Source organism: Rhinopithecus bieti, unplaced genomic scaffold, assembly GCF_001698545.2.
Source record: "Rhinopithecus bieti isolate Rb0 unplaced genomic scaffold, ASM169854v2 scaffold_35538, whole genome shotgun sequence".
Classification (NCBI taxonomy): Eukaryota; Metazoa; Chordata; class Mammalia; order Primates; family Cercopithecidae; genus Rhinopithecus; species Rhinopithecus bieti.
Window position 1 is genome coordinate 1803867 of NW_016815913.1, and position 25878 is coordinate 1829744.

General features: G+C 37.0%; 1 long non-coding RNA gene across 1 annotated transcript in view; it reads left to right on the plus strand.

The window, feature by feature from the left end:
* Positions 1-25878, plus strand: part of LOC108516581 (uncharacterized) — a 132948-nt gene that overhangs the window by 85626 nt on the left and 21444 nt on the right. Inside the window, exon 4 of the long non-coding RNA XR_001881871.1 lies at positions 9125-9262. This is a non-coding gene — a long non-coding RNA (uncharacterized LOC108516581). The remainder of the gene's footprint in view (positions 1-9124; positions 9263-25878) is intronic.

The following is a 25878-nucleotide window of genomic DNA, read 5'->3' on the forward strand; positions in this document are numbered from 1 at the left end:
AGAATGGGAGAAAATTTTTGCAATCTATCCATCTGACAAAGGGCTAATATCCAGAATCTAGAAAGAACTTAAACAAATTTACAAGAAAAAAGCAAACGACCCCATCAAAGAGTGGGCAAAGCATATGAACAAACACTTCTCAAAAGAAGACATTTATGTGGCCAACAAACATGAAAAAAAGCTCATCATCACCGGTCATTAGAGAAATGCAAATCAAAACCACAATGAGATACCATCTCATGCCAGTTAGAATGGTGATCATTAAAAAGTCAGGAAACAACAGATGCTGGAGAGAATGTGGAGGAATAGGAACGCTTTTACACTGTTGGTGGGAGTGTAAATTTGTTCAATCATTGTGGAAGACAGATCCTGCAGGATCTAGAATCAGAAATACCATTTGATCCAGCAATCCCATTACTTGGTATATACCCAAAGGATTATAAATTGTTCTACTATAAAGACACACGCACACGTATGTTTATTGCAGCACTGTTCATAATAGCAAATACCTGAAACTAACCCAAATGCGCATCAATGATAGACTGGATAAAGAAATGTGGCATATATACACCATGGAATACTGTGCAACCATAAAAAAGGATGAGTTCATGTCCTTTGCAGGGACATGGGTGAAAATGGAAACTATCATTCTCAGTAAACTAACACAGGAACAGAAAACCAAGCACTGCATGTTTTTACTCATAAGTGGGAGTTGAACAATGAGAATACATGGACACAGGGAGGAGAACATCACACACTGGGGCCTGCCGGGGGTTGGGGGCTAGGGGAGAGAGGAGAAATACGTAATGTAAATTGTTGATAGGTGCAGCAAACCACCATGGCATGTGTATACCTATGTAACAAAACTTCACATTCTGCACATGTATCCCANAAAGTGGCACCATGAGAGTTCTGGGCCTAATATTTAAGAGGCCTGGAAGCTACTGTTTACCTTTCAAAGCTATTTAGAGAGGTAAAACTATTTACCTCTCAAAGAACTTCTTATGTTATATTCCTATATTACAAGAAGTTCTTATAAAAGAACTATAAATGTACCCAGTGTTTAGCTCTAACTTAAGAAGTTCTTATGATATAAGAAATTCATATTCTATTATGTTGGGAGAAAGTCCATGTGGAGTCACATGGAGAGGTCAGAGGCACCAGACAAGTGCAAGAAACCTCCTTGGACTTTTTAATCTCATCTACTCACCAACTGAAAACAATTGTGTAAATGACCCCAGTTGACAAGGAGCAAAAGAACTACCCAACTAAGCCCACTTCCGAGCTCCTATTCTAAGGAATTATGAGAAATATTAAATTATTGTTTAAGACACTGTTTGGGGGTTGTTAGGCAGAAATAGAGGCCTGAAATAAGCTCCTTCTATATTATATGCCAAAAATCGCATATTGATCCGTCATGAAAAATAATTTTTTTCAACTTTTATTTAGATTCAGTGGGTACACGTGCAGGTTTGTTGCCTGGGTATGTTGCATGACACCGAGGTTTTGGGTATGAATGATCCTGTCAGCCAGGTTGTGAGCATAGTACCCAATAGTTTTTCAACCCTTGTTCCTTTTTCTCCCTCCCCACTCTAGGAGTACCCAGTGTCTCTCACTGCTGTCTTAACGCCCATGAGTACACAGTGTTTAGCCCTAACTTAAAAGTGAGAACATGCAGTATTTGTATTCGATTTTCTGTTCCTGCATTATTCACTTAGGGAAATGGCCTCCATCTGTATCCATGTTGCTGCAAAGAACATAATTTCATTCTTTTATGGCTGCGTAGTATTCCATGGTGTATATATATTACATTTTCTTTATCCAGTCCACCACTGAGGTGTTAACTAAGTTGATTCCATGTCTTTCCTATTGTGAAGAGTGCTGCAATGAACATGCAAGAGCATGTGTGTTTTTGGTAGAAAGATCTGTGTTTTGGGGGATATATATCCAGTAATAAGATTGCTGGGCTAAATGGTAGTTCTGCTTTAATTTCTTTGAGAAATCTCCAAATTGCCTTTAACAGTGGCTGAACTAATTTACATTCCCACCAACAGTCTATGTGTTCCCTTCTCTTCACAGCTTTGTGAACATTTGTTATTTTTTGATTTTTTAATAGTAGCCATTCTGATGTGTGTAAGATGGCTTTTCAGCATGGTTTTGATTCGCATTTCTCTGATGACTAGTGATGTGGAGTGGGTTTTCATATGTTCATTGCCCACTCGTATGTCCTCTTTTGAGATGTGTCTGTTAATGTCTTTTGCCCACTTTTTTTCCCAAGACAATGGCTTGCTCTGTTGCCCAGACTGGAGTGCAGTGGTGCAATCTTGGCTCACTGCAGCCTCTGCCTCCAGTTTTGCCCACTTTTAATAGAGTTATTTGTTTTCTGCTTGTTAATTTGTTTAAGTTGCATATAGATTCTGGATATTAGACATTTGTTGAATGCATAGTTTGAAAATACTTTCTCCCATTCTGTAGGCTGTCTGTTTGCTCTGTTGATAGTTTCTTTTTCTGTGCAGAATTTTTTTAGTTCAATTACGTCTCACCTGTCAATTTTTGTTTTTGTTGCAGTTGCTTTTGAAGACTTAGTTATAAATTCTTTTCCAAGGCAAATGTCCAGAATGGTGTTTCCTATGTTTTCTTCTAGGAATCTCATAGCTTGAAGTCTTACATTTAAATTATTCATCTTCCTTGAGTTAAGTTTTGTATTTGGTGAAAGGTAGGGGTCCAGTTTCATTCTTCTGTATATGGCTAACCAGCTATCCCAGCAGCATTTATTGAACAGGGCATCATTTCTCCATTGTTTATTTTTGTAAGTTTTGTCAAAGATAAGATGGTCATAGGTGTGTGGCTTTATTTTTGGGTTCTGTATTCTGTTTCATTGGTCAATATGTCTGTTTTTGTACCAGTACCATACTGTTTTGGTTACTGTAGCCTTATAGTATAGTTTGAAGTCATTTAATGTGATGTCTCTGGCTTTGTTCCTTTTTTCTTAGGATTACTTTGGACATTTGGGCTCTTTTTTGGTTCCATGTGAACTTTAGAATAGTTTTTTCTAGTTCTGTGAAAAATGATGTTTGTAATTTGATAATCTAACATCAAACTACTATAGTATTTAATCTGTAGATTGCTTTGGGCAGTGTGGCCATTTTAACAATATTGGTTCTTCCAATCCATAAGCATGAAATGTTTTTCTACTTGCTTGTGTCATCTGTGATATTTTCAGCAGTGTTTTGTAGTTCTCCTTGTAGAAACCTTTCACCTCCTTGGTTAGATGCATTCCTAGATATTTTGTTTTTGTGTGTGGCTACTTTAAATTGCATTGTATTCTTTTTTTTTTTTTTTTTTTTGAGACGGAGTCTCGCTCTGTCGCCTGGGCTGGAGTTCAGTGGCCGGATCTCAGCTCACTGCAAGCTCCGCCTCCCGGGTTTACGCCATTCTCCTGCCTCAGCCTCCCGAGTAGCTGGGACTACAGGCGCCCGCCACCTCACCCGGCTAGTTTTTTGTATTTTTTAGTAGAGACGGGGTTTCACCATGTTAGCCAGGATGGTCTCGATCTTCTGACCTCGTGATCCGCCCGTCTCGGCCTCCCAAAGCGCTGGGATTACAGGCTTGAGCCACCGCGCCCGGCCAATTGCATTGTATTCTTAATTTGGCAGTCAGTTTCAATGTTATGGGTGTATGGAAATGCTGCTGATCTTTGTATGTTGATTTTGTATCCTAAAACTTTATTGAAGTTGAAAAATAATTTTTAATAATTTATTAGATAACTCAATTAGACCCTTGTTTAATTTTGATAAAAACTAAAAGATTAGCACTTGATTTATAAATAACAAATAAACGATAAATAACTTATTTATTAATAACCAGTTTATTAGTAAACTAATACATAACAAATAAATAATAATTTATTTGTAAATAACAAATCAACAAATCAAGATTTCACTTGATTTATAAAACAATTTTCAAGCAGTTTTTAAATATCATTCTTTTTCTTAATGAAATTAAGACAATAATCAAGACATTCTTTAAAACTAATGAGAACAAAGATGCAACATACCAGAATATCTGGGACACAGCTAAGGCAGTGTTTAGAGGGAAGTTTATAACACTAAATGCCCACATCAAAAAGTTAGAAAGTTCTAAAATCGATAACCTAAAATCTCAACTAAAAGAACTACAGAAGCAAGAGCAAACCAACCCCCAAACTAGTAGAAGACAAGAAATAACCAAAATTAGAGCTGAAGTGAAGGAATTTGAGAACATAAAAACACCACATAAAAGATCAACAAATTCAGGAGTTGATTATTTGAAAAAACTTAGTAAGATAGATGGACTGCTTGCTAGAAAAATGAAGAAAACAGAGAAAATCCAAATAAACACAATTAGAAATGGCAAAAGGGGACATTACCACTGACCCCACAGAAATACAAATACACATCAGAGACTACTATGAACACCTCTATGCACACAAACTAGAACATCTAGAGGAAATTAATAAATTCCTGGACACATACATTCTCCCAAGATTGAACTAGGAAGAAAGTGAATCCCTGAGCAGACCAATAATGAATTCTGAAATTGAATCAGTAATAAATAGCCTAGCAACCAAATAGAAGCCTAGGACAAGACAAATTAACAGCTGAATTTTACCAGATGTACGAAGAGAGCTGGTAGTATTCCTACAGATACAATTATTAAAAAATTGAGGAGAAAGGACTCCTCCTAAACTCATTCCATGAGTTCTGCATCATTCTAATACCAAATCTGGCAGAGACACCACAACAACAAAAACAATAACAACAAAAACTTCAGGCCAATAACCTTGATGAACATAGATGCAAAAATCCTCAACAAAATATTGGCAAATGGAATCCAGCAGCACATCAATAAGCTAATCCACCATGATCAAGTAAGCTTTATCCTTTGAATGCAAGGTTGGTTCAACATACACAAATCGATAAATGTGATTCATCACATAAACAAAACTAAAGACAAAAATCTCATGAGGGCTGGGTGCAGTGGCTCATGCCTATAATCCCAGAACTTTGGGAGGCCAAAGCTGGCAGATTACCTGAAGTCAGGAGTTCAAGATCAGTCTGGCCAACATGGAGAAACCCTGTCTCTACCAAAAAATACAAAAATTAGGCAGGTGTAGTGGTGCAGACCTGGGAGGCAGAGGCTGCAGTAAGCTGAGATTGAGCCACTGCACTCCAGCCTGGGTGGCCTGGGTGACAGAGCAAGACTCTGTCTCAAAATAAAGCAAATGTGATACATATACACCATGGAATACTATGCAGCCATGAAAAAGAATGATATCATGTCCTTTCAGGAACATGGATGGAGCTAGAGTCCATTATCCTTAGCAAACTAGCACAAGAACAGAAAAAAAATACCGCACTTGTAAGTGGGAGCTAAATAATGTGAACCAATGGGTGCAAAGAGGGGAACAACAGACACTGCAGCATTTTTGAGGTAGGAGGTTGGGAGGAGGGAGAGGGTCAGGAAATATAACTATCAGGTGCTAGGCTTAGTACCGGGGAAACAAAATGGTCTTTACACCACACTCCCATGACATGAGTTTGCCTGTATTAACAGACCTGCACATGTGCCCCTGAATCTAAAATAAAAGTTTTAAAGAAATAATTAGTGGAGTATCACATTTAAGGCAGGGAGCATCAAACTATCATTCCTCAAAGGATTTTGATAACAGAGAATGAAAGAAAAAAATATGTCAGTCAGGGAAGTGCAAAGAGGATGGGGTAAGGAGGTCTTATTGCTCTTATTCAGGCTAATATGTAAGATAGTCATGTCTTCTCTGCTCAAAATAGCTACTAATTGGTAAGAAAAAAAGTCAAGTTGTTTTTGCAGAAAATTTTGAGAGAAGACAAAAATGGCAATTTATTTTACTTCCTGTCTTATTCTAATAATGGGTATTAATATCTTTCTTCTTTCCTTCTAGTTTCTCTCTCCTTCCTTCTTTTTCTTTCCCTGGTATCCCCAGGGAAACGACTTTATCAGGTGGCATTGTTAAAAGTGAGATCATTAGAAGCCGGGTATTTAAAATCTTTAATACATTTCTAAGGCATTGCTGTGGTATTGCCTCTGGTTTTGTTTGGGTCTGTGCCATTAGCTTTTCATTACACCCCAGGTAGGAGAAGGTTGGGTTAGAGAGAAATAATTATGCTTATTCCCAAGCCCAGGGGATGGGACCTTTGGTGGTAGGAATAAAAGGTCACAAAACTAAGAAAGATGTTTAGGTGGAATAGAGATTATTGTCCTACTTATTTCTTATTTCCTTTCATAGAAAAGAAATCAAGGGCCAAGTATGTCTTTGATTGAAGAAGGACTTGNGAGACGGGGTTTCACCATGTTAGCCAGGATGGTCTCGATCTTCTGACCTCGTGATCCGCCCGTCTCGGCCTCCCAAAGCGCTGGGATTACAGGCTTGAGCCACCGCGCCCGGCCAATTGCATTGTATTCTTAATTTGGCAGTCAGTTTCAATGTTATGGGTGTATGGAAATGCTGCTGATCTTTGTATGTTGATTTTGTATCCTAAAACTTTATTGAAGTTGAAAAATAATTTTTAATAATTTATTAGATAACTCAATTAGACCCTTGTTTAATTTTGATAAAAACTAAAAGATTAGCACTTGATTTATAAATAACAAATAAACGATAAATAACTTATTTATTAATAACCAGTTTATTAGTAAACTAATACATAACAAATAAATAATAATTTATTTGTAAATAACAAATCAACAAATCAAGATTTCACTTGATTTATAAAACAATTTTCAAGCAGTTTTAAATATCATTCTTTTCTTAATGAAATTAAGACAATAATCAAGACATTCTTTAAAACTAATGAGAACAAAGATGCAACATACCAGAATATCTGGGACACAGCTAAGGCAGTGTTTAGAGGGAAGTTTATAACACTAAATGCCCACATCAAAAGTTAGAAAGTTCTAAAATCGATAACCTAAAATCTCAACTAAAAGAACTACAGAAGCAAGAGCAAACCAACCCCAAACTAGTAGAAGACAAGAAATAACCAAAATTAGAGCTGAAGTGAAGGAATTTGAGAACATAAAACACCACATAAAAGATCAACAAATTCAGGAGTTGATTATTTGAAAAAACTTAGTAAGATAGATGGACTGCTTGCTAGAAAATGAAGAAAACAGAGAAAATCCAAATAAACACAATTAGAAATGGCAAAAGGGGACATTACCACTGACCCCACAGAAATACAAATACACATCAGAGACTACTATGAACACCTCTATGCACACAAACTAGAACATCTAGAGGAAATTAATAAATTCCTGGACACATACATTCTCCCAAGATTGAACTAGGAAGAAAGTGAATCCCTGAGCAGACCAATAATGAATTCTGAAATTGAATCAGTAATAAATAGCCTAGCAACCAAATAGAAGCCTAGGACAAGACAAATTAACAGCTGAATTTTACCAGATGTACGAAGAGAGCTGGTAGTATTCCTACAGATACAATTATTAAAAAATTGAGGAGAAAGGACTCCTCCTAAACTCATTCCATGAGTTCTGCATCATTCTAATACCAAATCTGGCAGAGACACCACAACAACAAAACAATAACAACAAAACTTCAGGCCAATAACCTTGATGAACATAGATGCAAAATCCTCAACAAAATATTGGCAAATGGAATCCAGCAGCACATCAATAAGCTAATCCACCATGATCAAGTAAGCTTTATCCTTTGAATGCAAGGTTGGTTCAACATACACAAATCGATAAATGTGATTCATCACATAAACAAAACTAAAGACAAAATCTCATGAGGGCTGGGTGCAGTGGCTCATGCCTATAATCCCAGAACTTTGGGAGGCCAAAGCTGGCAGATTACCTGAAGTCAGGAGTTCAAGATCAGTCTGGCCAACATGGAGAAACCCTGTCTCTACCAAAAAATACAAAATTAGGCAGGTGTAGTGGTGCAGACCTGGGAGGCAGAGGCTGCAGTAAGCTGAGATTGAGCCACTGCACTCCAGCCTGGGTGGCCTGGGTGACAGAGCAAGACTCTGTCTCAAAATAAAGCAAATGTGATACATATACACCATGGAATACTATGCAGCCATGAAAAGAATGATATCATGTCCTTTCAGGAACATGGATGGAGCTAGAGTCCATTATCCTTAGCAAACTAGCACAAGAACAGAAAAAAAATACCGCACTTGTAAGTGGGAGCTAAATAATGTGAACCAATGGGTGCAAAGAGGGGAACAACAGACACTGCAGCATTTTGAGGTAGGAGGTTGGGAGGAGGGAGAGGGTCAGGAAATATAACTATCAGGTGCTAGGCTTAGTACCGGGGAAACAAAATGGTCTTTACACCACACTCCCATGACATGAGTTTGCCTGTATTAACAGACCTGCACATGTGCCCCTGAATCTAAAATAAAAGTTTTAAAGAAATAATTAGTGGAGTATCACATTTAAGGCAGGGAGCATCAAACTATCATTCCTCAAAGGATTTTGATAACAGAGAATGAAAGAAAAAAATATGTCAGTCAGGGAAGTGCAAAGAGGATGGGGTAAGGAGGTCTTATTGCTCTTATTCAGGCTAATATGTAAGATAGTCATGTCTTCTCTGCTCAAAATAGCTACTAATTGGTAAGAAAAAAAGTCAAGTTGTTTTGCAGAAAATTTTGAGAGAAGACAAAATGGCAATTTATTTTACTTCCTGTCTTATTCTAATAATGGGTATTAATATCTTTCTTCTTTCCTTCTAGTTTCTCTCTCCTTCCTTCTTTTCTTTCCCTGGTATCCCCAGGGAAACGACTTTATCAGGTGGCATTGTTAAAAGTGAGATCATTAGAAGCCGGGTATTTAAAATCTTTAATACATTTCTAAGGCATTGCTGTGGTATTGCCTCTGGTTTTGTTTGGGTCTGTGCCATTAGCTTTTCATTACACCCCAGGTAGGAGAAGGTTGGGTTAGAGAGAAATAATTATGCTTATTCCCAAGCCCAGGGGATGGGACCTTTGGTGGTAGGAATAAAAGGTCACAAAACTAAGAAAGATGTTTAGGTGGAATAGAGATTATTGTCCTACTTATTTCTTATTTCCTTTCATAGAAAAGAAATCAAGGGCCAAGTATGTCTTTGATTGAAGAAGGACTTGATCTTTGGAGAGCTGAAGAACTCCAGGTTGACTAACATGGGCAAAGGTTTAAGATGGGCCTGACATCCAATAGAGAATCTTCTACTTGGAAGGTACTCCACAGATACTTGCTGCTTTGGATAAATATATCTAGTAGAGACTGGCTTTGGTGCAGGTTGAAAGAGAATACAGAAGAGTTAGACATCAGATTACCACACAGTCCAGACTATCTCAACAGAGTAGAAAGGCAAGGATTTGTAACTAGATACCCTACATTGAAATAAAGGTTGCCTACTGGATTGGTTTGAACTCTGGTATCTCATAAAGATGTCCATATCATACCAGGGTTTTGGCTAAGATACATTTCTAGTAGAGTCAAGGGAGAAACTCTAACTAATCATGTCAGATGCCAGCTCTCTGGTTTAGAATGAAATGCTTTAGTAATTTACTAAATTGCTCCTGGGTTGAAAGAGCTAGTTTAACTTATTCACCTCTTCTGAAATCATCTATTGTGTATTTACTATATGCTAAGCTTTGACAGTACTAAGATAAATAATATCTATTTCCTATCTTTTAAAGAATCATAGCGTAGAAAGAGAAAATCAGAGGTAGCCAGCCTCACTGGGATGTGATCAGTACCATAATGGAGACAAAAACCTGTGAGAACCTACATGAAGAAGGGAATAGTATTGTATGAGGAGAGGAGGGAGCTGGGAAAGAAGAATTGATGCATATACTTAGCTTTCTGCCAGTCTGTAAATAATGGACAAGAATAAAATAGGTCTGTCTTTTATTGTACTCTTCTTTACTTTAGTTGGGTCTATTGCTAGATGTTTTGGGGATAGTAGGGCAGGAGCAGAGGGTAAGTAAGGGCGGATGTCTTTGGAATCTGATCGCCTGACACCTCCTAGGCCTGAATAGGAACCCTTGAATTAATATTGAGACCCAAAGCTCAGGACTTACTACAGATTTTTTTCTCCCAATTTTGGCACACATATTGGATGGTTTTTGGGTATTATGTACTCTAGACTCTCATGTCTCTCACATATCATCTCTCTCAACTCATAACAAGCAAAAAGAGTGGGAGTGGGAGGATACTCCAGGGACAACTCAATTGGAGAAGGAGGCTCTGCTGCTTCACCAAGTCAGGGACACACTAGAGGACTGTCATAGGTCATTATGTCAATTATTACAGTTAACTTGTATTGATATGAAATATAAGTAAATAGTAGTATGATTTGATGTTGGGGAAATAACTTCACAGTCTCCCTAAAAAGAGTTTGGTTGATATACTCTGCCTTTGCAGCGGGGAATTGGTGTTTATAGTTCCTCCTCCCTCTGAGACAAGTCAAGCCTCATAATATAGAAAAACGACAATATTATGAAATTAAAAGTCCATACATAAGTCAACAGACACTATCTAATGAAAGCACAGAAGAAAAATATAACCTCAGACTTAGTTTATAGTTCTTTATATCTGATTTATTTATATCTTGTTATATTGACAGTATTATGTACTTCAGACTCTCATAGCTGACCTTTCCACCCTCCTATCTCAACATGAGAGTAGAGAGACAACAAAAGGTGAAATAGTTGTGAGGAAGTGTGGTCTGATTCATCAGCAGAGTCACAGATGCTTTAGTCTTGAAAAGCCCTTTCAACATGGCAGAAATTTCTGTGCTGTGATTCTGTCTTTGCCTTTTTGTTAAATGTCAGAATGGATGTCTAGTGGTGCAGTTGATAATGTGTTAGAACTAACTTCATGTCCTGCAGAGGCAGGCTCCCTGTTGGGAACACAAATCTTTTGGGAAGACCTCCCTTCCACCAGAAACCCTAGGGGATGACTGATTCTTAACAGGCATGGAGACATGGATCTCACTGCTCTTGCCAATTTTTTTTTTCCTCAAAGAAAAACACCCAATTTCTGAGGAACTGAGTGAAGATGAGAACCAGGCAGTGGAAATCTGGTTCTGCAGCTATGTACTGTCCCCTGCATGTTTGGAGGCGTGTGTGAAGTTTCCCTTTGGCCATTTACAGAAACACTTGAATTTAGGAGATAAAAGCATACTTCAAATCCTACATTTGGCTCAGTTAAATCAGTAACTTAAAAGCAGATGCCCTTGCATACTTTCCTTGAATTTCAAGAATACAACAACAAATCAGAACAATCAGAGCTGGAATTATGCAGCATTCATTTACTTAACTGTTTGTTCAACAAGCATTAAAAGTTCTCTGTGTATCAAGCTGTGCTATTTCCTGGAGAATCAGTAAGAGAAAATGAGGGGCCCTGGCTTAGACAGAAATGGTCAGGGAACCCAGGCGTGTGGTGGCTGAGAATTACCTAAAAAAGAGGTGAAGGAGAGCAAAGGCAAAGAACTCCACGCAGAGGACCTGGTGAAGGGTCCGAGATGGAAAAGGGCATGGGGGATGGAAGAATGAAAGACCAGGATTCATTGGGGATGGCAAAAGCAAAAGGAAAAATGAGACCATAGAGAGAGCTTAGTACATGACACTTCTATATACCTGGTTGATCATTTCAGTAGAAGAAAGTCATCTTCTCTAATCCACCTGTTTCACATCAACTCTGTCACTTGTATACACTTTTTCCCATATCCATTGACACTGCTCTGGTTTACCACTCCACTGCCTACAGTGTAGTGAATTCTTGTTCTTTTCTTTTCTTTTTTTGGTTTTTAAAATTTTATTTATTTATTTACCAATACATAATGTTTATATATATTGATGGGATACATGTGATATTTTGTTCTATGCATAGAATGTGTAATGATCAAGTCAGAGTATTTAGGTTATCCATCACTGTTATCATTTATCATTTCTATGTGTTGGGAACGTCTCCAGTCCTCTCTGCTAGCTATTTTGAAATACACAATATATGGTTGTTAATTATAGTCACCCTACCCTGCTATTGAACATTAGAACTTATTCCTTTGATGGTTTTTAAAATTCTTTATTGAGATGCAATTCACATTCCATCAAATTCATCCAAAGTGCACAATTCAGTGGGTTTCACTATATTCACGTCATTGTGCAACTATCACCAAGATCTAAGTTTAGAGTATTTTCATCACCTTGAAAAGAAGCTCCTTATGCATTAGCAGTCAATCCCTTCTTTCCTTAGCTACAACCTCTCCCAGCCCTAGGCAACCTCTAATCTACTTTCTATTCTGTCTGTGTAGATTTCTCTATCCTGCTCATTCCATATAAATGGAATCATATAAAATATGGTCTTTTGTGACTGGCTTCTTTCACTTGGCATAACATTTTCAAGGGTCATAATGTTGTAGCTTGTATCAGTAATTCGCTACCTTATATAGCTAAATACATTCCGTTGTAAGAATATAACACATTCTTTTTATCTGGTAATCACTTGGACATTTGGATTGCTTCCACTTTTGAATAATCCTGCTCTGAACATTTGTGACAGATTGTTGTGTACACATACATGTTTAGTTATCTTGGATATATACCAAGGAAGAAAATTGGTGGGTAATATGGTAATCTTTTTATGTTTAACCTTTCTGACAAGTTGCCAAACTCTGTTCAAAAGAGTCTTCACTGGCTTTCTCTTCCCAACAACAATGAATGAGAGTTCTAATTTCTTTACATCTTTACCGGCACTTGTTATTGTCTGTCTTTTTGAGTATATATCATTGAAGGGTAAAGAAGATAAATCACGAGGATAAATTGTAAAACCTCTTATGGTTTGATTTGCACTTCCTTAATAACTAGTGATGTTGAACATCTTTTCATTGCTTGTTTTATTTGCTTTTGCATATCTTGTTTGGAGAAGGGTCTGTTCAAATCCTTTGCTCATTTTAAATTGAATTATTAGTCTTGTTATTATTTTAATAATTTCAACTTTTATTTTAGATTCAGGGGTATTTGTAAAGGTTTGTTACAAGGGTATAGTTTGTGATGCTGAGGTTTGAGGTCTGAATGGTCCTATCACCCAGGTAGTGAGCAGAGTACTTATAGATAGGTTTTTAGCCCTTCCTCCCTTCGCTCTCCATCCCCTCCAGGAGTCCCCAGTGTCTATTGTGGCCATCTTTATGTCCACATGTACTCAATGTTTGGATCCCACTTATAAATGAGAACATGCAGTATTTGGGTTTCTGTTCCTGCATTAATTCACTTAGGATAACGGCATCTAGGTACATCCATGTTATTGCAAAGGACATGATCTTGTTCCTTCTTGTGGTTCTGTAGTATTTCATGGTGTATATGTACCACATTTTCTTTATCCAGTCCACCACTGATTGCCTCCTGGGTTGATTCCATGCCTTTGCTATTGTGTATAGTGTTGTGGTTACCATACGAGTACATGTATCTTTTTGGTAGAATAAATTATTTTTCTTTGGATATACACTTAGTAATGGGATTTTTAGGTTGAAGAGTAGTGCTGTTTTAAGTTCTTTGAGAAATCGTCGAACTGCTTTCTACAGTGGTCAAAATAATCTATTAATATATTCCCATCAACAGTGTCTAAGCATCCCCCTTTCTGTGTAGTCTCATCAGCATCTGTTATTTTTCGATTTCTTAGTAATTGCCATTCTGACTGGTGTGAGATGCTATGTAATTGCAGTTTTGATTTGCATTTCTCTGATGATTAGTGATGTAGAGTGTTTTTCATATGCTTGTTGGCTGCATATATGTCTTCTTTTCCGAGGTGTCTGTTCATGTCCTTTGCCTCTTTTTCTTTTTGAGACATAGTTTCACTCTTGTTGCCCAGGCTGGGGTACAATGGCGCTATCTCGGCTCACTGCAACCTCCGCCTCCCAGGTTCAAGAGATTTTCCTACCTCAGCTCCTAAGTAGCTAGGATTACAGGCATGCGCCAAGACACCCGGCTAATTTTTCATATTTTTAGTAGAGACAGGGTTTCTCCATGTTGGTCAGGCTGGTCTCGAACTCCCGACCTCAGGTGATATGCCCGTTGGCCTCCCAAAGTGCTAGGATTACAGGTGTGAGCCACCATGCCCGGTTGTGCTTTTCAATGAAGTTATTTGTTTTTTTTTTTTTTTTTTTGCTCGGTGGATTGTTTAAATTCCCTATAAACTCTGGATATTAGACCTTTGTCAGATGAATATTTTGCAAATACATTCTCCCATTCTGTATGTTGCCTTTTTACTCTGTGTATAGTTTCTATTTCTGTGTAGAAGCGCTTTAGTTTATTTAGGTCCTACTTACCAGTTTTTGTTTTTGTTGCAATTGCTTTTGAGGACTTAGTCATAAATTCTTTTCCAAGTTTGATGTTCAGAATGGCATTTTCTAGGTTTGCTAGGATTCTTATAGATTGAGATCTTACATTTAAATTATTAATCCTCTTTGAGTTAATTTTTGTATATGGTGAAAGGTAGGAGTCCAGTTTCATTCTTTCTTTCTTTAAGAATGCTGAAAAATAGGCCCCCAATCTCTCCTGGCTTGTAAGGTTTCTGTTGAGAAGTCTGCTGTTAGCCTGACGAGGTTCCCTTTGTACATGAGCTGACCTTTTTCTCTAGCTGGCTTTAAAATTTTTTCTTTAGTTTTGACCTTGGAAAGTGTCAGGACTATATGCCCTGATGATGTTTGTTTTGTATAGTATCTCACAGATATTTTTTGGATTTCTTGTATCTGAATTTTTGTACATTGATTTTGTATCCTGAAACTTTGCTGAAGTTATCAGTTAATTTTTCTTTAAATGATAGAATTTAATAGTGAAGCCATTTGGATCTAGGCTTTACTTTGTTGGAAACTTTTAAATTATTAATTAACTTCTTTACTTGTTATAGCTTTATTCAGATTTCCTATTTCTTCTTGAGTTAGTTTTCATAGTTTATGTTTTTCTAGGATTTATTCACTTCTTATAAGTTGCTAATTTGTTGGAATATAATTCTTCATAGTATTCTCATATATTTTTTAAATTGCTGTTAGATTTGTAGTAATGGCTCCTCTTTTATTTCTGACTTTAGGAATTTGAGACTTCTCTTTTTTCTTTGTTAGTGTGGCTTGCAGTAGCATTTTTACTTGTCTCTCAGTTTCTACTTTTATTGCTTTCCACCCATTCTTCATGCAGCACACAGAATGATGCTGTAAAAATGCAAATCAGATCATGCCATTTCCTGCTCACAAAATGATCATATATTTAATTAGGATAAAACAAAAGTTTCCTGTCTCGGCTTACAAGGTCATAGAAAATCTGACCCTTGATTTGCTTTCAAACTTTATCTTGTGCCAACTTTGTAACTGTAATAGGTCTGTTGCTCAATGCACATGGCATGTCAGTACATTGAGACACTGGGTTGCGGTACAGAAAGAGATATAATCGTAGGACTGTTCAATGAGGAGATGGGAAGAAACCTGAAATCTATCTCCCTAAGAAGTTTGGGGAAAGGTTTTTAAGAGTTTTGAAATGGGGTGAAGTGTGGAGATCATTGATAGGTTAAAGAGTGCAGGGTAGAGTCATGAGGCAGGGAGATGAAGAATCTGTGTTCTCATGTTAATTCTGTTCCTCTGTGAGAGTCTTCAAGCTGGTTGATGTCAGCTGTTTCACTGGAATTTGGGATCTGGAAAGCATTTTAAGTAATCTTAAACAGAAGTCATATAATTCTAAGGTGGAAATCCTATCTATAGGAACAATGGGGATGCAAATGGTCAGTATCTGGTACTACGTTTGGTTAAAAGCAAGTGGGTCAAACTGCAGCCTGATTAATGCTTAATTATAACTACATTTCTGTCTGGAATTCTTGTAGACCCTGTGAGGGTGGCTTCAATTTCAGTACATTCAATATGCTTCTGCCAATACTAGCTGCTTTTCTGGTTCTTAAATATGCTGAATTTTTTCTTCTCCTCGGGCCCTTGCATATATTGTTATTTCTATGTGAAATTCCCCCCATCCCTCAAACTGGGTAAATTATACGAATAATTTTGGTCTAGTTTAACTATTGCTTCACAAAGAAACTACCAAATCCTTTATGTTACTCTATTGTAATTCACTCACAATTTATAATTATATATTGTGGGGTTTTGTCTAATATTTACTGAAATTTATGAGTGTATGCTCATGCTATTATTATATAGCCAAATTCAGGATATTATCTATGTTAGGGAAATTTCAATGTATGAAAATATTTGCTGATAGGTTTTTAATAATACAGACAATTTAATTGATCTTGTAAAATAATGCCCTATTTCTGGTACTTTAAAAAAATTCTTGGATATGACTATATTGCCCAATATAGATCTAAAAGAGAGAGTGTTAGAAACCAAGACAATTGTTCAGGTCCTTTAACTACTGCCCCTCGTTTCCTTGCTAGCATAATTTACAAATGATATACCAGTACAAATATAGGATGTAGCAAGTTTAGGAACTTTGAAATTTTGTTTACATACTTTCTTACTTTTGTTTTTTGAAAAATTTCTTTCCATTTTCCACTGATCAAATGATTCATAACGTTATCCCAGAAAAAATACACTGTACTCTTGCTTCCTGATGCTTAAACTGAAAATCAGAGATAGTATTTTGGCATCTGAGTGAACATAATACAGTTATGTAAATTGATATGTCAGTTTTCACACTTATGTTCCCATTTACAAATAATGACTTGCTGATGAAAGTCAATTCTTAAATATTTTGAGTTTTCTGCATATTTTAATCTCATAGTTGACATTCAAGTGTAACAGTCTTCAGTTGGAAGTACTCAGTGGAGTGGGCACATACATGGAAGCTGATTTTATATTTAAAATACTTACTCTTAAGTAGGCCACTTTTCCTCAAGAAAATATGGTTATGAGAGTAGATCCTGATGATTCTAGAACATAGTTGAATAAATATTTGAAATAAAGCCCAAATCTGTTGTATATGTTTACTTCTGAACCTGAAAAAAATATTTTAAAAGTTCTAGTCTTTCTTATCTATCTAAAAGAGATCAAGAAAGTCATTTATTTTCTTGTCTTAGCTTCTCTCCCTAAAAACTGAATCCACAAGATTGTCACTTGGTTCCATATTGTCTGTGAAAACACTGAAAGCAGAGAATCCTCCCTATTTGTGTTTATTCCTAAGCCTCTTAATTCCATGGCAGAAGTTATTAACCTTCTGTATTTTCCTGTATTCCCTAAGGAAAAAATGTAGATTTCCAAACTTCATTGAAAATATTTCGTCTCCCTAATGTTGACTACATTTAAAAAGTATTCTTACATAATAGACTTTAAAATATATGTAATCTTGAATCTTTAGAACAACATGCAAAGGAAGTATTTATATTCTTATTTTAATATGAAAACTGAAGACTGGAGAGATTAAGGAATTTTCCAAGTTTGGAGCCAATAAAATTAAAGCAAAAGTTAAATGTAGGTCTTATATTTAACAAAGCCTCTTTTTTAAAAAAGAAGATTCTATTCCTTTAATGTGGACTTTTGTGAGTCTGAAAGGCAAAAATATGATTAGCAGGTGGTGAATTCTAAGAAGGAATCTATTAATGTGTTTTATTTGTAGAAAGGATGGGAACTCTGTGCTTTGTTTTGTTCTCAGTGTACTTTGAGAAATTTACTTTGGTTATAAATTCATGAATAATCTGTAACTCATTTTGGTGGACTATGAAAGCTAACCTTATATCTTTTCTTTGGAAGATTCATTGTAACCATAGATAAGTTATTTCATTTCCCTTTGTTTTAATTAAAAGAAAAATGATTCTAGGTCAAAAGCTACAAGAAAGCAGGGCTAGAAACAGTTTATTTTTATTTTTATTTTTTGAGATGGAGTTTCCCTGCCACCTAGGCTGGAGTGCAGTGGCATGATCTCTGCTCCCTGCAACCTCTGCTACCTGGGTTCAAGCGATTCTTGTGCCTCAGCCTCCCGAGTAGCTGGGATTAAAGGTGCACCTGCAACCATGCCCGTCTAATTTTTATATTGTTAGTAGAGATGGGGTTTCACCAGGTTGGCCAGGCTGGTCTTGAACTCCACCTTGGCCTCCCAAAGCGCTGGGATTATACACATGAACCACCGTGCCCGGCTTTAGAAACAGTTTTAAATTGCTTATGGATGCTTTTGAGCATTAATGCCAGTAAAGCAATGAGGAAGACGTTTATCATTTAGTCTACACAGCATTGGAACTATTTTCCACTTGAAAGAGGTTTCTCTTTTTGAGTGATATAGAGACTATCTCTCTAATAAAAGCTGAGATTGCTATATACTCACTTTCCCTTTAGCTCTACTATCACAACGACTTGTGAAAGACTTTGAGACGAAAAGCCAAAAGAAGTAATAGTGAATTCCTTCTCATCACAGTGACAGTAGACATGCTTGTAATGTCAAATTCACAATACAGAATGGGCATCAAGTCTGGTGGCATTCACAGCTGCAATAAAATTGTATTCCTGGTAGAGAATTCGCTGCACTGAAAGTTGTAGTATTTAGTGTTTGGTGGTGAAGGTAAAGGTATCCTTACCAGCCCAGGCCTGGAAAGGATAGCAAATTAAATAAATAATATGCTTTAGCAGGGAGATTTTTACAATACAGTTCTGACTTATGATGGTTTGACTCAAAAGTTTTCAACTTTATAATAAGTTTATCTTGACATCACCCCATTGTAACTGGAGAAACATCTGTATAAATAAAAACCAGTTGCTTTCTGAACTACATAAATAATTTCTACATATCAAGAGGAAAAAGACTAATAGTCCAACAGAAAAATGGGCAAAAAAATGTATACCTGTCATTTTCAGAAGATAAAACCCAAGTAACAAATAAGCCTATTAAAATTATAACAATAATAAGAGTATCTTTCATATCCTTCATATTAGCAAATATTATATAGTGTCAAGTATCTCCAAATTTTGTAACATTGTAGGAAACATTACCATTGAGAGCATAAATTGTCATAACACAATTGGAAAGCCATTAATGAATATCTAATAAAACTGAAGGTGGACACTTCCTACATTCATCGAGTGCATCTACCCTAATTGTGTCTATCCTAGAGGGTCCTGCATATTGCAGAAGGAGACATGCACAAGAATGTTCATTGTAGGTACTTTTGTAATAGTAATAAATGGAAAGCATCTAACTATCCATTAGTCTATGAACTGATAAACTATGGTTCATCTTTGCAATGGAAAATTTTACATAAAATAAAACAAATTCAATCAGTCTACATACATTCAGCATGGATAAATATCCCAAAATATTGTTTTATTTTTAAGCAAGTTGCAAAAGTTTGGTACAACACATTATAAACATATATATATATATGTTATATATATTTAAAACATTAAAAAATTTAAAAACATCCCAAACAATAGTATAAGTTGTTCATAGATACATTTATATACAGTTAATAACACTACAATTTCAGAATAGTGGCTAGTTTAGGGGAGGGAAGGAGGGGAATCATGGGGGAAATATGTATTTATTCTTTAAAAATAAACGTAGAAGAAATGGAAGAAATACGAAAAATGTTCATATCTGCTTAAACTTGATTGTGTGTGCACAGATGTCTGTTACAGTACTTTTCATGTTTAAAATATTTCAAAATTGAAAATTAAGGAAAAACTGATTTAGGTACTTTAGCTAAAATGAGTCTGTGATGTTAAGCTCATTGTTAACATAACTCTAAAGGCCTTATATTACTAGACAGTTAGAAAGTAATTCTGATGGTTTTATTTTTATCATTATTCTCTACTTGAAAGAGCACACTTATTAAATATATGGTGATGAAAATACATTTAAATTTATTATGTATAAAAATAAATATGTAGAGATAACATACATATGACATACACACACATATATATTTGTTGTTTCTGATGTTTGCTTGTTTTAGATAGTAGAAGAGTTGAGAATATTTTTTAAAGAAATCTGGGTTTGGACTTTGGTAATCTCTTTGAGACTTAGCTTTACTTTATCCCTCCCCAAATTTTCTCCAACCTAATTAAGATATACTTCTTAACTCAATATGTTGCTTAAGTCACCAGAGACTCAGTGTTTTTGGATATAAAATTTGAATACTATTAACAATGTATTTAGATGTTTATAAGCATTAAATAATATGATGTATGTAAAAATTCTTTGTAAACTCCAAAAAGCTATATTTAAGATAGATATTGACATTTCTTTAATTTCTGCTTTCAATGCCCCAGACTAAAAACCAAGAGATTAATACATACTTCTGTATTATTCAGTGAGTGCCTAATGTACAAAGTACAAAATTCATTGCGGTCATTTTATCAAAATGAAAGAAAAGTAGACATTACTCAATATTTTTGTCTGTGGAAAGTCATGCTTGTGATCCCAAATGGGGAACTGGCTTGTGTGATTCTTTTGTTTTCTGCCCTCTAGAAAGAACCCATGGACTTTTGAGAGCAAAGTCAACCTCAGATTCTGCTTTGGTAACATACATTCCAAAAATGGGATGATTTCCTAGCAAACTCCAGGATTGAGGGAAAAAAAAGGTCTTTGACATTTCTGAATCCCATAATAGTATCATAATAGTATATCTTTTAGTGTGGGTCTTTTGGTGACAATTCTCTTAGCTTAATTTTGCTTTCTTTTGAAGGATCATTCTGCTGAATAATAAGTTTGAGGTTAGCATGTTTTCTTTCAGCATTAATGATGCCATTTCATTATCTTCAAGATTCATTAGCGGCATTGAAAAGTTAGCTGCTAGTCTTACCATTGCTCCTCTGGAGATAGGGTGTCTTTTTTTTTCCTCTGATTGCTTTAAAGATGTTTATCTGTCTTAGGTTTTCAGCAATTTGGCTATCACTGGTTTGGCTTGTTTTTCTTTGTACTTATCGTGCCACAGGCTTGCTGAGCTTCTTGAATTTCTGTGTTGCTGTTATTTATTGGCTTTGGAAAAAGTCTTGGCTATTATCTCTTCAAATATGGCTTCTGCCTCAATTTATTTCTTTCCACTCCTTCTTGATTTTAGTTTACACATATATTAGCTTTTGACCATGTTTCACTTGTCTTATGCTCTCTCTCTCTGTTTCTCTCCCCCTGCACCCTGCCATGCTTCAGGCTGCATATTTTCTATTAACCTGTCTTTGAATGTATTAATGTTTTTACTGTGTTTAATTTTCTGTTAAGCACTTCTGCTCAGTTCTTAATTTCAGATGGTATATTTTCAAATCCAGAAAGTCCATTTGATGATATCATTCTGCTGGAGATGATTCTTTCTTCACTTTATTAGGCGGATAATGGGAGGAACTGATTATCTGTATCCAATCCACTATTCATTTGGGTTGGTTTTGGGTTGCAATTTTAGGAAGACTCAGCCAACTTGTGGTTTGACTCTGTTCTTGGAATGTTTCCCTCCCAGGTTTGTGATTGATAGCCTGGCAAGTCTCCATCTTTTCAGTCCTGAAAACCTGGGAGATTCAGTTCTACCTTTCAGGTTTTCTGGGTGTAATTCATTCCCAATCGCTTCAAAATCAGGCAAAGGTATTGAGGGGAAAACCAATGGAGTGTTGGAAGCAGGCTCCCTCTTTCTAGTGGACTTGCCTTCTCGGTACCATGAGACTGTGGGAAGCTTTGTTTCCAGCCTAGAACACCAGGCTCTTGTGCTACTCCAGAACTGAAAATATCCCTTAGGGAAAATCATATCATGAGTTTTGAGTTATTCTAGTTTCTAACACATCATTCCAGTCCACATGAACTTCAAAGGTTCCACTGATGTCCTTTTCTCAGTAGAATCCTTCTACCTAATTGAAACTGGATTCCTAACCTGCTCTGATTGTCAGCAGACTCCTACCTGCTGCAGTGGGACCTACTGCAATGGAACTGGTACCACCTACTCCATTTTCCTCAGAAGGGGACTTCCTATGCATAGTTTTGGATTATGTTTCTGGAAGCTTGGACTCAGGTCTGGTTCCATAGCCTTCTTGTTGTTTCTTCAAGGCACACACAAAATCTTGTTATAATTCTCAAATCCACCACCCTCACCTTATTTAGGTAGAATGAGTTTCTATTGCTTATAACAAAGAAACTTGACTATGCAGTAGAGGTTGAGGATGGGGAAAAAAACTGTTGAGAGAATCATTGGTTCATAAGAAGACTGAGGTTGGTATAAAGAAGCCACGGTGTGTGGAGGCATTTCAGGGCTAGAGGCAAAGCATATTTCCATCATGACCAGCAGCACATATGAGCCTAACTCTAAACAGACCAAGTAGGAGAAGTCACATCTCTGTGGACACTATGTTAGGTTATGCAGTGACCAGGCAGACGTATCTGCTACAGCATCAGCATCTGCAGATGCAGTGAGAAAAGAGGTCAATGCTCTAACCAAATGGGATGAGTCACCACAACCAGAGGAAATCATTAGGGCCAGACACTTCCTGCCCTTTGCTAATTGGAAATTTAGGTTTATCTTGTACCTAAAGGCCATGTTGGGAAGAAGGAGTTGGAGAGACAGTGAAAATCTGGAAATGAGCAATTACTCCAAGTAGACTATTTCCAAATAAAGCCACTAGGATACATTTAGTTGGCGAACTTGAGAGCCAAGATGAGGTAAGTAATTTAAAACACAGAAAATCATATTTCTGCATGTCTGAGTTATAGACGGTAGATTTCAACCCCTTGACAATACATGGTGAGACACAGTCCAATGTTAATGTAGAAAATAATTTTTTCCTTTGGCTGTGGTAGATAAAAACTAAAAATTCAGTTCAAAGTTATAAAAAATATATGTAATCTTATTATACATAAATTTTATTAACAAAATTTGTTTTTGGCCGAGCTGTATTTTCTTCTGGATAACAGTGAAAACAAAATATTTGTTTACTGTGAATTAAAGGATTACAAAAGACATTCTAAAGCCAATAGTTTGAATACTTGCTGCTTCCTGTCATTAAAAAAATGAGCTTGTAATTTCTTTTTCTGTCCCACCTCCAAATATAGCTGATGTAGAAGGGAGCAGATACTCTCAGTGCTTTAGACTTGAATTTGTATTTAAAAACAGAGAAGACAGATAACAGAAAGCTATAACAAGCTATTACCTATTTATCTAAAAATATATCTACATAATAGACTAAATAAAAATATCAAAGCTCTTTGATTTGAGTTCTTAAAGTTCCAGAGATGAGAGAAACCTAGTTTCCCTCAGTGAATGCAGGTTTATTCTAAATGTAATCTGTTTATTGAATGGCCTGGACCCAGTGTTGTCAGTAGGAAAGGACTCCCTTACCTCCCTCACCTCCCTCATCCCTCTCACCCCCCTCACCCTCAGCTGATACCAAAATGGTCTACCACTCTCTCTTCCCTCCCCTAGGATGGCAGCTTGGGAAGATCCCAGAACCTTTTAGTATCTTTCAGTTCTGAGAATTTTATTTTCAGGTAGTATACTGGAAGTCCAGCAGACTACATGGAGCTTTTAATGTCATACCTAATTCAAAGATGCTTCCTCTCTGGACAAGGCACCAGCTCCCACTCTTGCTCACTCAGATCTGTGGCTCAAGAACAGGCAGTAAAAGGTTTATTCATGTGCCTCTTCTTCCTCCCACTCCCTCATCTGGTTTGTCCGGGGTGTAGGAAAAGAGGATGGAGATTAGGGGGAAAAGGCTAACACCTGTTATTTTGCTGGAACTCTTTCTTCTTTGGTTTGCACTGGCTGACCATTAAGCCTTTCTTTGTGGCGGTGAAATGGCGTAGCTGTCTCGCATAATACCTGAGGTTCACTGCCTCGTGCCAAGGAAATCAAGGACAGGGGCACATGTGGAGTGAGGATAAGACCAGAGAGGTTTAGGCAGGGTGTGGTGGCTCAGGATGCCTGTAATCCCAGCTCTTTGGGAGGCTGAGGAGGATGGATCATGAGGTCAGGAAATCGAGACCATCTTGGCCAACATGGTGAAACCCTGTCTCTACTAAAATTTAAAAAAAAAAAAAAGCCGGGTGTGGGGGCACCCGTCTGTAGTCCCAGCTACTCAGGAGGCTGAGACAGGGGAATCGCTTGAACCTGGGAGGCAGAGATCGCACCACTGCACTCCAGCCTGAAGACAGAGTGAGACTCCGTCTCAAACAAACAAACAAACAAAAAACCAAACAAACAGAGCAGAGGTTTAATAGGCAAAAGAAAGAGAAAGGAGAACAGCTGTCTTTCCTGTGAGAGAGACGGGCCTCCCAGTGGGACTTCTGACCGGTGGTGGAGTGCACAGGGTTTTACAGACAGGCTTGAGGTGGCTGTGTCTGATTTACATAGGGCCCAAAGATTGGTTGGACCAGGTGTGATGTTTACATAGTGGGTGGGGAAGCTGACCACTCCATCTTCATCTTATTATGCAAATAGTCTTTGCCTGGCTGGAGGGCACGTTGTCTGCTCCCCACTGGACACGTGGTAGGCAAGAAAAAGGGAATATAAAGCCGCCATTTTGAACATGCCTAGTCCGCAAGTAGCCTCTTTTCGTCTTGTCACAGATACTGCCATTCACCTGTGCAAGCTTCCAGCTTGCTTTTCTATGTTTGCAGCTCGATTTTGCAGGCAGTTTTTTGCTAGAAAAGAAATTATTTTGGGCTGCTTTTATTAAAAGGGAAACCTTACCAAGGACTTCCTTACTCTCACTCTGCCTAAATTCTTTTTAACTCCTGTATCAGCAGGAGTCCAAACACTCTCTCCTGAGTGTGAAACATTAGTAGGTTCTTCTTAGACACCTGTTTCCGCCCTGACCTCCACACTCTACCAAGTCCCTGGCATAGACAGCGCCACTTATGACTAAAATAATGTAATGTCTTTTCAGAACCTGTCACATTTGATATTTCTTCAGTCTATTACAGTGGAATTCTGTCTTGACAGTTCACCTTTCTTCAACAAGGTCCTTCATCAAGACACTTGGGCTACCTTGGGAGGTATCCACTTGCCCTTTAGTTTTGAGGAAGAAGGAGCTATTTAGAAATCCAGGGAGGAACTTTAGCATAATAGGGTTTCTTGAAGTATATTTAAATAAGAAGACATCAAGATTCCACATTAGTTTTGGGGAGTGAGAAACAAGCCCCCTTTAGGGCTTCCCACTTACTTTTCAGTTCTAAGATGAAATGATTTCTGTCATTCAATGCCTTCAGTTTAAAAACTTATATATTCCTAAAGGGCTACAGGAGAATAACACAAAATTTCTGTAAAATCTAAAAGTCTGGCAGGTAGCCTGCATTTTTTTGGAGGTGTGGAAGGAGTAAGTTTCCTCAAATCTCAACCTAAGAAGTTTTTGACATGTGTACATAAATTTAAAGTATTCCTACTTAACAGTTTTCTTTCCCCATTCACTTTTAGACCCTGAAAAAATGATAAATAATAGGTAACACACGGGTTTGAAGTAAAGTTAAATTTACCGGACAGAGGGTTTCACTCCAGTCACTTTTGTTTCCTTTGGAGAATGTCTTCTTTTTACCATTTTTTTCCTTCTTTCCATATATTTTGCCACAAAGCACTTTTGCACATTTCTTCCCCTAGAAAATGATGATGTATAGGATAAATCTGAAAGAGTAGAGTCTATTATTCTCAGCTTTGAAAAAATTCCATGCATCAGACTTTCCCGTGGTAAAGCCAGATACAAGTACAGAGCAATTAAATGACAGAAACGAGAAACACAGAACTTGACCATGTGCCTGGTGTTTCTTCTTCCTTGTAGGAATTTATTTAAGTGGTTGATAACTGGGTTTTTGGAAAGAAAATCTTCTGCAGTATAAAATGCATTTATCATTCAGTTCTCATGGGGCATATTTACTGGAGCAAAATTTCTTTTGAGAAATT